A 14,259-nucleotide genomic window follows, 5' to 3' on the forward strand; every position below is an offset into this window, starting at 1 on the left:
CTCATGCTGGAATTACAATAACATACCACAAATAATTCTAAGTTATCAGAAGCGAGGTTGCGCATTTTGTTAGAGAGAGAATTAGTTTGTTAGCAGAGAAGGCTGTTTCACCACCAATAGATTATAAAAATTAAATATTTCATATTAGGGTTATCTGAGAGAACAAACTGATCTACCCATGTGTATTATGCCCGTAAATTGTGTGCGTTTTCTGGTAGGATTGCCTGTTTTTCTGGGCAATAAAAAAAAAAAAAAAAAAAAAAACTCAGCCACGGTATGAAAAAGACCCATAACAGTACTGTACCTCGAATCATTGACGAGATTCGAACCCAGACTTTTTCCATACGGTGTGGGAGGACGCCACCATCAACAGATGGAATCGTTCAGTATTTATATCATGATGGAAACTCGACAGAAGGAAGACTTACATTGGTATCGTCCAGATAACTTGCTGACTGATGCTACTCTTTGTAAACCAAGGTTATTGGAAATTATTCCATCTTTGTTGCAATTTAGTTTCGCATTTGCCTGTTGCTGATTGTAGGTTGTTGTACACAACGTTCACAGCAAATAAAGAATAATGTAAGGGAGCACCAAATGTCTCAAGAATTTTGATACCATTTATTAAATTAAGTGAATGACAATTTAATAAATGGTAGGTTTAATGATGACTAGGTTTTTACGCACTTTTTCTAATTATTAGCAGCACAAACAGCATCACTTGCATTAAAGTGAAAAACTGCCTCCTTGACATCATTGAGGTGTTAGTGATAAAATGGAGTAGCACGAAGCCAACCATCCCATATGCATAGACTGAACTGGTGAAGGTGATAGACCAACATCAGGCAGAGTTTTTGTATTCAACACTCAGAGAAGACTTCAGGAAAACTGTGTACATGGATGAAATAAAATTATTTATTGTAGAGAATATACATGTTATTTCTTCTGCAACAAATTTTGGTGTATATGATAAACCAATGCCGCTCCACTATATGGAGCGGCATCGATTACTATCACGAGCACATTTTCCTCATTTCTATCTCAGCCTATATTTACAGGGTGTTCCAGGAGGTGAAAGGATAGGTAATTTTCAGTTTGCCATAAACGTTTATAAGAGAATCATTAATGACCTCAACGATGTTAGTATACGTCGTTCTTTTCAACATTTTGCACCCTAGAAGACGAAGCTTACTTGCTTCTTCAATACGCGACTTGCCCATAATCGTGTTCACTGTGGACCTGATCACTTATTGGTAGTTTCGTCTACTAGTAGCCTTATATAATATTGTCAGTAATATCAAATCTAAAAGATTGCATGTGTTCTCTGGTCAATTTGCCTGTTTTGCTGGATAAAAAACTCGAGTTTCCAGGGAGACATACCTTGCTATTTAGGTTTTGTGGATATGTGTTATTGTAAGGGTTTGTTGAACTCTCAATGTCATTTCAATTCCGCCTCATGTCATTATGATGTATAGTAATACTGTCAATGAGCCAGGTCAATGTAGTTTAGTGTAGTGTGTTGTACTGGCCACTTGGTACCCAGAAGCAGCAGTCCGCTGGAAAGCTGCTTCTCAGTACTCGTCCACACCACGGGAAGGTGGGCCAGTTCCAGTAGGTAGGATGCTTAAGGTCCCAGTTTGGGACAAAAAAAAAAAAAAAAAAAACGCTGGGAGCCTACCCCAGGAGAAAAAATATTATATATATATACAGGGTATAAAGGAGGTGAAAGGATAGGTCATTTTAAGCAAAAAAGTTCATATAAACATGTGCCCTGTCCCGAATGGTTTCTGAGATAGAGCTACTTTAATGTACAGGGGAACAGGTATCCTGTGTGTTATCAGACACTCAGCCTAAAACACTGATGGATCCAATATCTCTCTATTACAGAAGATTTAGGAGAAGTCCGGTTGGCCTGCCTCCCTAAAATCCACTCATGCACACCTTCTCGATGGTAAGCCCTGTTACGTCACTTAGGTGGCAACGAACGTGTAGAGTGGTTCTCTTCAAGACGCCTGGTCAGCGTGAAGAGGAAAAGACCAAACCCTCCAGCAATGAGAGCACAACAATATGGAATTCAAAAGTACATCACCAAGGGTGTCAAGACTAATACTCAAGATTTCTAAGAGGTACAAGCTAAAGATTATAATGATTTATGCACCAACATCGAGCCATGATGATGAAGAGGTTGAAGAAATGTACACTGAAATTGAGAGTCTTCTAGATGAGCAGAAAACCCACTACACTATTATTATGGGGACTTCAATGCTAAGGTTGGAAAAAGGCAAAACAGCAGAAAGAGGAACTATAGGAAATTTTGGAATTGGTGAAAGAAATAAAAGAGGTGAAAGACTTGTGGAATTTGCAGAATCTCAAGGAATGTCAGTAATGAACACTTTTTTCAAGAAAAGGGTGAACAGAAAGTGGACATGGAAGAGTCCTAATGGATTAACAACTAATGAAATCGACTTCATCCTCACTAACAGAAGATATATTGTGAATGATGTTACCGTCCTGAATAAGGTAAATGTTGGAAGTGATCACAGAATGGTAAGATGTACACTTGATATAGATGTAGGAAAGGAAAGGAAAGGAAAAAACTGACTCGAGTAAATAATACAAAGGTCTTTGAAATAACAGAGGAGGAGAAAAAGCAGTATGTACTGGAACTTAAGAACAAGTTTGAGCTTCTGCAGACTGCTCAGGACCAAGATATCGACGAGGAATATTACAACTTTCTGAAAGTGATAAAGCCCAAGAAACCTATAGGGAAACAGAAATCCAAAGAAGAAAAAATTAGTCAAGAAACACTTGTCATGATGAACCAAAGACGACAAATGAAGAGCAAGAAAAACACTGACAGGGAGAAAATTGAGTATACTGAGTTATGCAAAGCCATTAGAAAGAGACTCAGAGAGGACATAAGAAGATTTAACACAAGAAAAGTAGAACAAGCATTAAGGGAAAACAAAGGATTTAAATCAGCAGCCATGAGCAGTAATACAGAAAGACAAATGATACTGAAACTGAAGAATAGCGATGGTGTACTTATAAACAGCAGAGAAGGCATAATTCAAATAGCAGAAGACTACTATAGAGAATTATACAAGGAGCGAGGGAATGATACCAGCAGTGGGGAAGATGGATTGCAAAGTAGCAACACATACGACATACCCGATATTCTTCCTGATGAGGTAGAACATGCATTGAAGAAAATGAAGAATCGGAAAGCCCCGGGGGAAGATGAAGTTACTGTAGAGTTGTTAAAATTGGGAGGAAGAGACATAACACAAAAACTGGCAAGGCTCTTCACAAAGTGCATTAGAAAAGGTGTGATGCCTAAGCAGTGGAATAATGCAATCATAGTTTTGCTGCATAAGAAAGGAGATAAATCAGAAATTGGAAATTATAGACCAATTAGCTTGTTATCCCATATCTACAAGTTGTTCACAAGGGTCATTACTAACAGATTAGAAAGAATACTTGATGAGAATCAACCGAAAGAGCAAGCTGGCTTTAGGACAGGATTCTCAACTATGGATCACCTTCACGTAATATCACAGCTAATGGAGAAAGCAAATGAATATAAAACACCATTATGCCTGGCATTTGTGGATTATGAAAAGGCATTTGACTCCATACAGCATAAGGCAATGTTTGGGGCACTGGAAAGACAAGGCATAGATACTCCATATATTATGATTTTGAAGAAAATATATGAGAGTGCTACATCCTTTATTAGACTAGACAAAGACAGTAGGAAATTTAAAATCGAGAAAGGAGTTCGACAAGGAGACACAATATCTCCGAAGCTGTTTACTGCTGCCCTTGAGGAAGCTTTCAGAAGATTAGACTGGTCGCAGAAAGGAGTCAATGTGAACGGAGAGTACCTAAACCATTTACGATTTGCAGATGACATTGTGGTCATAAGCCACGATCCCAAAGAATTAGAGGAAAATCTTAATCAGTTATGCACAGTTAGTAAGGATTTTGGACTAAAGATGAATATGGCTAAAACAAAAGTAATGATGAACAAGTATGCCACGGAAAGGGAAATAATGATTGAAGGAGCAGTGATTGAAAAGGTGGAGTCATATACTTATCTGGGACAAGTTATTAGCTGTAATAATGATAAATGGCTGGAAGTCAAGAGAAGAATAAATTTTGGATGGATAGCATTCAGGAAATATAGTCACATACTGAAGAGCAATATCCCAGTTTGTCTGAAACGTAAAATAATGAATCAATGTATACTCCCTACCATGACTTATGGAAGTGAAACTTGGGCACTCACCAAAAGAATGGAAGAGAAGCTAAGAACTACACAGCGAAGAATGGAACGAATTATATTGGGAATCAGACTGTTAGATAAGAAGAGAAACACATGGATTAGGCAGCAAACTCAAGTAAAGGACATTCTTATCAAAACTAAAGAACTAAAATGGTCTTGGGCAGGACACATAGCTAGAAGACATGATGACAGATGGACTAAGAAAATAACAGAATGGTACCCAAGAGGAGCTAGAAGAAAACCTGGAAGACAAAGGCGGAGATGGATAGATGAAATTCATGAGTTTTTGAGTAGTAAATGGATGGCCAGTGTTCAAAACAGAAGGAACTGGAAAGTTGCTGGAGAGGCCTTCATCCTGCAGTGGATTGAAAATGGCTGATGATGATGATGTTTTGAAATTGGCGCGCAATATTTTCTTTCCCTCCCATCAGACTGCGTCATTTGATTGCTAGTTATCAGTTGATTGTTGGACTGTAGAAGTGAATTAGCATTAGTAGAGGCATTTGATGCAAGAAATCAAGCTTATGCAGCATCAGCCAAAAAAAAAAAAATAAATAAAGTAAAATAAATAAATAAAAAATAACCACTTCCACTTCACCCCTCTGTTCGTTCGAAATACCTGTCCAGCTCAGCCTTAGACTTATTTAGGCTATAAACTTCCACGACAAGGGATGGAAGTCTGTTCCACCTACCAACCACCCGCTGGCTAAAGGCAAATTTCCGCACATCTATCCTACATCTGTCTTTCCTCAATTTGAATTTATGCTCTCTCAGGTGATTATTCTGAGCAAGAGGAGGAATCCCATCAGCATTGAGCATGCTCAAACCATTCAAGGCTTTGTACACCTCTATCAGATCACTTCGCTGGTGCCTAGTCTCCAGACACTGTAATTCGCAAAACTTAAGCCTTTCTTCGTAAGAGCACCCCTTTGTTCCATTCACTAATCTTGTTGCCCTTCTCTGTACTCGTTCCAGCAGTTCTACATCCTTCTTGAAATGAGGCCTCCAGGCCTGTATACAGTACCCTAGGTGTGGCCTGACCATTGCCTTATACAAGGGAATAATCACCTCCTTATCCCTGCTAGAAAAATTCCTATATATCATTGACAATACACCATGAGCTACTCTTGCAGCCCGTCTGCACTGCTCAGAGAACTTCATATCTGCCTGCAGAAACACCCCCAGGTCCCTTTCATTCTCTACCACTGTCAGTGTAGTACCACAGAGTTGATACGTTGCTGTTTCCCATATGTAGTACTTTACATTTGTCAATGTTAAACTTCATTTGCCACCTCTCAGCCCATCTGCTCAACCTTTCAAGATCCTGTTGCAGCAGCATAGTGTCAGTAGTGTCCTTGACAACCCTGCCAACCTTCGTATCGTCTGCAAACTTGGACATTAAGCTTGATATACCATCATCAATATCATTTATAAATACAGAGAACAATAAAGGACCCAACACTAACCCTGAGGGACTCCACTAATAACATTAGTCCACGATGAGCAGTGTCCATTGATTACCACTCTCTGTCTTCTCCCCCTCAACCACCCCTTTATCCATAGCAGCAATTTGCCTCCAATGCCACACTGCTCCAATTTGTGCAGCAGTCTTCCATGTGCAACAGTATCAAAAGCCTTTCTAAGATCTAAGTATATAATATCAAAGTTATTCCCTGCATCCAGTTCTTTTGTGACTGCATCATGGTATCCAATCAAATTGGTCAGGCAAGACTTCCCCTTAACAAAAGCATGCTGTGTCCGAACTATAACTGAAGTCTTGTCTAGATGATCCTGCAGTGCTTCTTTAACCAGTGCCTCCATTAATTTTCCGGGAACAGAAGTTAAACTCACAGGTCTATAATTACTTGTGTCAGTCTTTGATCCTCCCTTGTGAATTGGGGTCACATTTGCACATCTCCAGTCCATGGGTACCTCCCCTGAGTCCAAGGAAGCTCTCATAATTATGGCTAAGGGTTTGCTTACTTCCTTTGCTGCCTCCTTTAATATAACTGGATAGATCCCATCCACCTCGGGTGCCTTTCTTGTGTTTAACTTCAACAGTTTCTCCTCCACTTTACTCTCAGTTATTACAAGATTCTCTAGCTTACTGCTAGAGTTGAATACACCTCTGGCATTCCCCTCGCTGAATAACTCCTCATGTGTGAATGTCGATGCAAAATATTTATTTAGTTTGTTAGCTACCTGAGCAGGGTCATCAACAGTTGACCCATCGATATCGAGTGGACCAATCTGATTCATCCCCTTCCTTGTAGAGTTTACATAAGTAAAGAACTCTTTGCTTTGTTTTTCTTCGCATCCCTTGCCAAGGATCTCTCGTAATCTGCCTTCGCCTGCCTAACCTCCTTTGTAACTTGGTTACAGATCAACTTGTAGCTATCATAGGCTTCTGTGTCACGTGTTTATTTGTATGTATCCCATGCATTTTTCTTCTCTGCCATATGCCTCATTAGTTCATCTGACATCCATTTAGGCCTAAACCTTGAACAATATTTCTTAGTTGGTATGTAAAGCCTGGTAGCCTCCAAGATTAGTTCCTTGAATGCTTCCCATTTTGAGTTTGCTGTTGGTAACATCATCGGTTGGTCCCACTGTGTAGAATTTAAATACTGTCTCAGTCCATTGTAGTCGCCTTTACGAAAGCAATACCCCTTCCCTTTACCCCTAATGGTAGTTACCTTGTGGGGGGGGGTATTTTAATGATGATATTTTATATATTTTGTTTACGTTTTATTATAGACCTTATTTTAATCTATCCCTTAGCTATTTTTCCCCCTTTTCCTTGGAACCATAAAGGCTGTTGTTGTTATTTTCTTTATTCCTTTAAACAGGGGGGTCCTCACTTCCCTTCCAAGGCCCACAAGCTATCTGTTGCTCAGTTAATCGGCACCCTTCTTACTCACTCCTTTGTCATTAAGGTTTTTTTTGTATCAGAAGATCCAAGTTGGAGGAAATACTAATTTTCTCTTATTTGTGTTATTATCTCCCCGTGCTAGAATAGTTCCCGTGACTTACAGTTAATGCTTGGTGTCAATATCACACATAAAGCTCATGATAAAACAAACTAGATTTATTTACTTGTTTATACAAGATATTTACACACACTATATAATTCATAATATCCAAATTCTTACAACTAATTATTAATATACAAGGGGTGATTCAATTAAGTTTCACCTTCATCCTATATACTCTAGAGAGGAATGTTCTACAGAATAAATATTATACACTGTTATTACTAGTTATACATTCCATAAACTTGACCCTTTTCAGGTTTAACAACTTTCCTTATTTTTCGGATACTTCTAATCACAGATGAGTAACACTCACACACTTTCTTTCTCTCTTTTTCCCTAGTTAGTGACTCTAATTTCTATCACTTACGATAGTGTTCATCTGGTTTCAGTTCTTTACTGACTGTCCTGTCCATTACTTTTTCTTTCGTTTATTTCTTTATAACACCGTTTCTGTTAATAAATATTCTACATAAACTTACTTGCTTTCCTTTTCTACCACCTGGATGAGTTTTCCTTCTTTGCTTCTTCCGCTATTTCCTCGCTGGACTTGGCCACCGCAAACTCGCTAGATGTGCTCCCGGCTCGACCTCAGACGTTCCTATTGCGCACAGGATCTTCCTCCAGGACTGTTGTTTTTTTTTTCTCAGTGGATAACTCGAACGACCTTCCTTACTCTGACCCTTCCGCCTTTTTTTTTTTTTATTATTCTACCCACTATACTTCCATTTTTTCGGAACTTTCTATATGCGCTTCCCGCACTCCCAAAAATGTCTTTCCGCCACTCTCACGCCTCTCCCCGGAATTTCCTCCGGATCCTTCCTTCCAGGCTTCGGGACTCTGACTTTCGGGCTCTGGCTCCGTCTTCTTCCTGCATCCGAGTTTTGTTTTCAACTCTCCCTTATTTTTCGTCCAATCATAGTTTTCTCTTCATCTTTAATTTCATTCGCTTATTTTTTTTTCTCGTCGTTCCGACCCGCGTCTGGTAGGTCGAGCTCCCTTCTTTGTGTCGAGAACATCCGGGCACTAAAAAAATCTGTAGCACTATCTTTGGGATGCCCGCTACCACTTACCTCTTCCGTCACGCTTCCTTCCAAGACACCGCCTGTGAAATTATTGAGAGTGCCTCCCGTGTCGGCCTGTTTGGACTTTGTTTACCGCTCGAACACGGTGAGCTCTCTGATCTGGGTCTTCCCTTTGGATGGAGTACCGAACCACTTTAGGGGTGTGGGCGTTCTTTTGTCCCCCGCTACCGTCAGTAGGCCACTGCCCTTTTTCTGTACACACGAACTGCGTCAAACTGGCCTACCCATTGTATCACAAGTTGGTCAGCGCCTCTCCTGCTGTTAAGCTAATCTCTCAGTATTGAAAGGTGCACAGCACAAGCAAATCTGCTGAGTGCTTATCTGTTAAAAACATTAGATATTGTAAATTATAAATTCCTAAAAATATATGTAAGAATAGTTCTTACAACCTCTTTGAGTAACTCCCACTTCAGAACACTATGATCACTGCCCCCTAGTGGTTTATTTATCTGCAGATTCTTAATACATGAAGAATCACTACTGATAATCAAATCAAGAGTATTACTCCCTCTAGTTGCCTCCCGAACATGCTGATGTTGAAAACAATCATCCAATAAATCCACAAAAGCCTTGCTAGTGTGTGAGTGACCAGCCCCCAAATTCCAGTCAATATCTGGGAAATTAAAATCCCCCATTATAAGACTCTCTGATTTACTGGCCCACTCTATTTCTCTGTGCAGTTTCTTATTATATTCATCAGAGTCATTAGGCCTATAGCACACTCCTACTCTCAATTTTGATCTCCCAATGCTTATGTCACACCAAACTGACTCGACACTGCACTGTCCAGCGACGTCGACTGGCTTCACTTCCTTGGATTTTATGTGTTTCTTAACTAATAGCATAACCCCTCCTCCCTTCCTATCCTGTCGATCCTTTCTGTAGACATTGTACTCCCCAATCAGTGAGAATCAGTGAGTAGCGTCAGTTGTCAGTTCTAATTGTAGAAGTGTTTGCTAAAAATGCTGCACATTTTTACTAATGCCGAATATGCTGTATGTTTACGGCTTCTGCGATGGTAGTGCCCCTGCTGTTGTTGAAGAATACCGTCGGCGTTTTTCTATACATCGAATTCCGGATCGTAGAGTGTTTTCCAAAGATTTCAACACATTGCGTGAAAGTGGTATGCTTCCCAGTGCTCATGTTTCATCTGAACGAGGACGTCAAGAAAATGTACAGGAACGGGAACACATTCTGAACATGGTTCAGCGTAGTCCTACAATTAGCACGCGAAGACTTTCTGCACTTCTCGGTGTTTCACGAACACGTGTGTGGCGAACAACTACATGAAGAGAGCTTGTACCCATTTCACCCACAGCGTGTGAAAAATCTTCACATAGGGTACAGTTCCACGCGTCTTGAATTTTGTCATTGGTTAAATGCCAGTCGTGAAGTGCTTCCATCAATACTATTTACTGATGAAGCCAAGTTTACCCGGAATGGAATCAACAACACACGTAACACTCATCGATGGTCACACGAGAATTCACATGGTACAGTGGTAACAAATTTACAAGTTCGTTTCTCAATCAATGTGTGGTTCGGTATGATCGATAACCTGTTGATAGGTCCCGTTATTTTAGCACATCGAATGACGGGTCACAATTACCTTCAATTTTTGCAAAATACATTAGGTCAACAACTGGAGGACGTTCCTTTGGCCAGAGGGTGTGGCATGCACTTTCAGCATGACTGGGCCCCTTCCCGTTCTACCAGATGTGTGAAGGAACATCTAGACCGAATTTTCCCTAATCGGTGGATTGGTCGTTGTGGTGCCATTAACTGGCCACCAAGATCTCCAGACCCAACCCCATTAGATTTTTGTTTATGAGGTTGGATGAAGAGTGAAGTGTACAGAAGAAAGGTGGATACAAGGGATGATCTGCTAGCTCGCATAATGGACGCCGTTGCCCATATAAAGAAACGTGAAGATACACTTAGATAAGCAACACGCCATGTTCTTATGAGAGTTGAAAATTTGAAGTTGATGGTGGCATTTTTGAAAATTTATTATAAACTGTTCCAAATTTGTCACTTGAAAAATAAATATCAAATGCCTCTATCTCGGAAACCATTCGGGATAGGGCACATGTTTATATGAACTTTTTTGCTTAAAATGACCTATCCTTTCACCTCCTGGAATATTGACCTTACCTCCTGGGACACCCTGTATAAGTACACTCACAAAATACAGTATTATCTTTTTAAGTGCAACTAATTTCACAGGCCTGACGTAGCCGAGTGGTGTCAGGAGCGAGAATACATAGCACGCGTTCCTTGAGTGATCCGGGTTCAAGCCCGTGACTACTAAATACGATAAATATTTGTATTGACGATTTATTGTAAACTCTACTGACTTGGTTGTCGTGCCGGAGTATAAACAGAAAATTTATTTATTTATTTTTAAACTCCTTCAAAACTGATTCACCTCTTTGATTTAATTAGATCTTGGTCACCAAAGTACAGTGTTAACTATTAAACCAATACATAAATAATCGTACAGCTAGTCCTCCAGTACTGATTCATCTGATCTTAATTGAATTTTCTAAATTAAATATTAACACGTTAATTATTGGCGTTAACTCTGGCGTTAATTATAGCTATATTTACAATATCTCATAACTATTAAATAGTACAACAGAGTATATATACTATTACACCTTTTCATTGGTGATAAGCTACAGTTATTTGTATACCGACTTAAGCCATATCTCTTTGTGACTCAAGAGCCATATAAAGAATAATAAAATTTTTCTGTCAATTTGCATTACATCATATACCAAAGAACTCTGTCATTTATTAAACCAGTACATAAATAATAGACTGTGAATACATATGCTGAACTAAACCATGTCCATATACAATTCAAGATCCACTGGAGAAATGTCTTGATAGTAATTTTCTTTGATCAAATGCCTTTGCAAATGTACGTAGAGCCTCTAAATTAGCAGAATTCTTAACATATATCGTCTCTTGCCCAGAATAAAGTTCTCCCACACAGTTGACTAATTGTCTTCTGATTTCCTCGTATTAGGACAATAATATAAAATATGACTCCAATTTTCAGGTTGACCACAAAAACACAAAGGTGTGTTGTGAAGTCCTACTTTGTGCAACTTATCGTTTAAAGAACTGTGATCCGTCAGAATGAAGGAACAATATACTGTATACTCATTGAGAACCACAAATTGTTCTTTTTATTTAGAAGAAAATAAACCTGAGGAAAGAAGTTTCTAGTCATCTTTTGGGTGCAATCCCACCCAATCTGCCACAAGTTAACTCGTTCTTGAATTTTTTCCTCTCTTTTTTCACGTCTTGATTTAAGTTTATTTCTATACCAAGTATGTCAGCAGGAATTTTCTTCTTAATACGATAAAATAAAAACTTCGGTAAGCAACAAATAAATCAAGTGAGAGAGGGCTCCCCCCAAAATGCTGCAGTTAATCCTAAGAGCTTGTCAATATACCGTTCGACATGCCCTTAGAATAGATAAAAGTACAGTCCTTTGAAAACACAAGCTTATTTCGGAACCTTACATTTCCTACCCTATGGAACCCCATGCCCTAGCGACATAGGTTACCATTGCGAGGAATATGTAATGGTGATATAATTTAAGAGTTCTTCCAGAGAGTCCCCATTCTGTACGGGAAATCCGAAAAATTACCTGTGCAAATCCTTGGATGCTAGGTAGGAAATACGACAAGAAAAATTGAACTTTTTGTTTCTGGTAATGCCAAGGTATTTAATTTCTGGGACTAGCTGAATCTGTTTCTCGTTTAACTTAACCCGAGAGGCTATCTGTGTTTAGTTTATTTAAGGACCATCATCTTAGCCTTAGTTGCGCTTAAGGCGAGTTTGTTCCCAATGGACCAAGGAAAAAAATATACATTCATAAACTTTCTTTTTCTTTCCATTGTATTTTGCCTAATACCTTTTTAATTTGATGTCTTGTTGAATTGTGAATTCTGAATTTGCTTGTTTTTTTTTATTAATTACAACTTGAAAAAATATAAATTGAATTATATTCGCTAATTCAGACTATTCTTTAATCGGAATTAGTTTATTTTGAGAAGATGGCTTCAGGATTTCTGGGTGAATGACGACGGTAGAACTCCTCGATATATTTCTTGTAGCTATACGAACAACAATGAGTTGCTCGTATTTCATATGATTGGGATACGTTTCGATAAGGAAATTCAGTTAACCACCTGTCAAACAAAAATAAAGATTGTGGACAAGTTTTTGTGCTGATGACATTGTGATTCTTCAGACAAAGTGGTTTTTCTCTTTTTGTCCACTGAGTGGTCAAGTACAAAAGCACATGCCCTTGAGTGGACGGTGGTTCACGCACGTATGGCTGCTGTATATGGTTAATGATCGCATTCGTTATGGAAATGAATAATTGTAAACTCCTCTGACAAGTAGTTAGGTGTATAAACAGAACATGTATTAGTCTAACAAATTATAAGTGAATATATTAATTGAACGTAATTTCGTACGGCAGAACTCTGTACGAATTGGCGAAAAAAAAATTTGCAATTCCAGCCTGTCTTGTTTCGGTTGTTACTGTGATATGATAATAATTGCGTGGTTTCATTGTGACTGTAATACAGTAAAAATGTAACTGTAATACAGTACATTGTTGTCGGTAGTACTTATACGTGTTTCGATAAAACTCACCCCCCCAAATCTCTAGTAATAATTAATGATATTATCTCTTTGACACTTAACTTTGAATGCGTAAGTATTGGGGAAAGTCCGTTCATTTCATGTCTCTAGTAGCAGGATATATTGATTCTTGAAGATTGTTTTCACCCGCTTAATTGCTAACATCGAACTGTGGCATCTGATTGCATTGAAGAGTGACAATGCAATTTTAGGACAGGTCTTTTAATTTTGTATCAAACTGTATATAATGTAGTAAGCATATCAGCATATTTTAATATATTAAGATTATATTAATATATATTTAGAGGTAAGTGTAAGTAAGTGTAAGTGTGTTTAGGGTCAAGCGGCACCAGGGGTTTCCCCCATCTCCGCGTAGTTTACATTGTGGTGTGTTACAGTACGCTGTAAATGCCAGAGATTTAAAAGTGTGTGGGTCTTGGATCGTTTAGTGTCGTGTACCGTTGTTCTTCTGGTCGTTTAGCCGCTAAACCCCAATTGGGGCCCAACGTTGCCCCACTTACGCCCCGTGGAGGCAGACCAGGAACCCAGTAGCTTATATGCACTCTGGCAGGTCCTGCCACCTAATTTCCTGAGATTTCAGTGGCTAGGACCTATAAAAAAAAAAAAAAAAAAAAAAAACGGGGGCACTTAAGTTTAGAAAAGCCAGAAGGGGTTAATGTGGTTCAGTTTTCAGTTTAGAAATCGTTAATTTTGATTAGTTATGTGGGGTTTACGCTGCCGTATTAGTCAGAGTAGGGGGGAAAGACAGAAGTATGGGGTCGATAGGGAAGGCAACCCCAGATGGTCAGTAAGGCATGCCCATGCCTCACCAGGCGAAATATGTGGAGTGGTAGGAGAGGGAGGAAACAGGAAGACCATTTCCTCCTCACCCCTGCCAGGGATAGGGGAAAAAAAAAGGTACCAGGCAAGGGAGCTGGTAGAGATCGCCATTTGGCTACATGGCAGTGAGGCTGCATCAGTCGTAGTGTAGTCATAAGTCCGGTAGTAGAGTCACTCGTGGGATAGTGTCCCGTCCAAGTTGAATGTCTTTGTTTAGGTTCTCTATCTTCATTCAGTATATTTGTCAGTTTCATTTAGGTCTCATATTTGTTTTTACATAGGCAGGGTTTCTTGGTAGACAGATAGTAGCTTCCACATAATTTTCATTCTGGGGTGTGTCCTAAAG

The 14,259-nt window shown here is 39.2% G+C and overlaps 1 protein-coding gene across 1 annotated transcript in view; it reads right to left on the bottom strand.

The window, feature by feature from the left end:
• The window catches only part of LOC150079219 (neprilysin-1-like), a 514,861-nt gene that overhangs the window by 187,542 nt on the left and 313,060 nt on the right, over positions 1-14,259 (bottom strand). The window lies entirely within an intron of this gene.

The sequence above is a fragment of the Mastigoproctus giganteus genome, chromosome 10 (assembly GCF_048544385.1).
Source record: "Mastigoproctus giganteus isolate SK-2022 chromosome 10, ASM4854438v1, whole genome shotgun sequence".
Lineage (NCBI taxonomy): Eukaryota > Metazoa > Arthropoda > Arachnida > Uropygi > Thelyphonidae > Mastigoproctus > Mastigoproctus giganteus.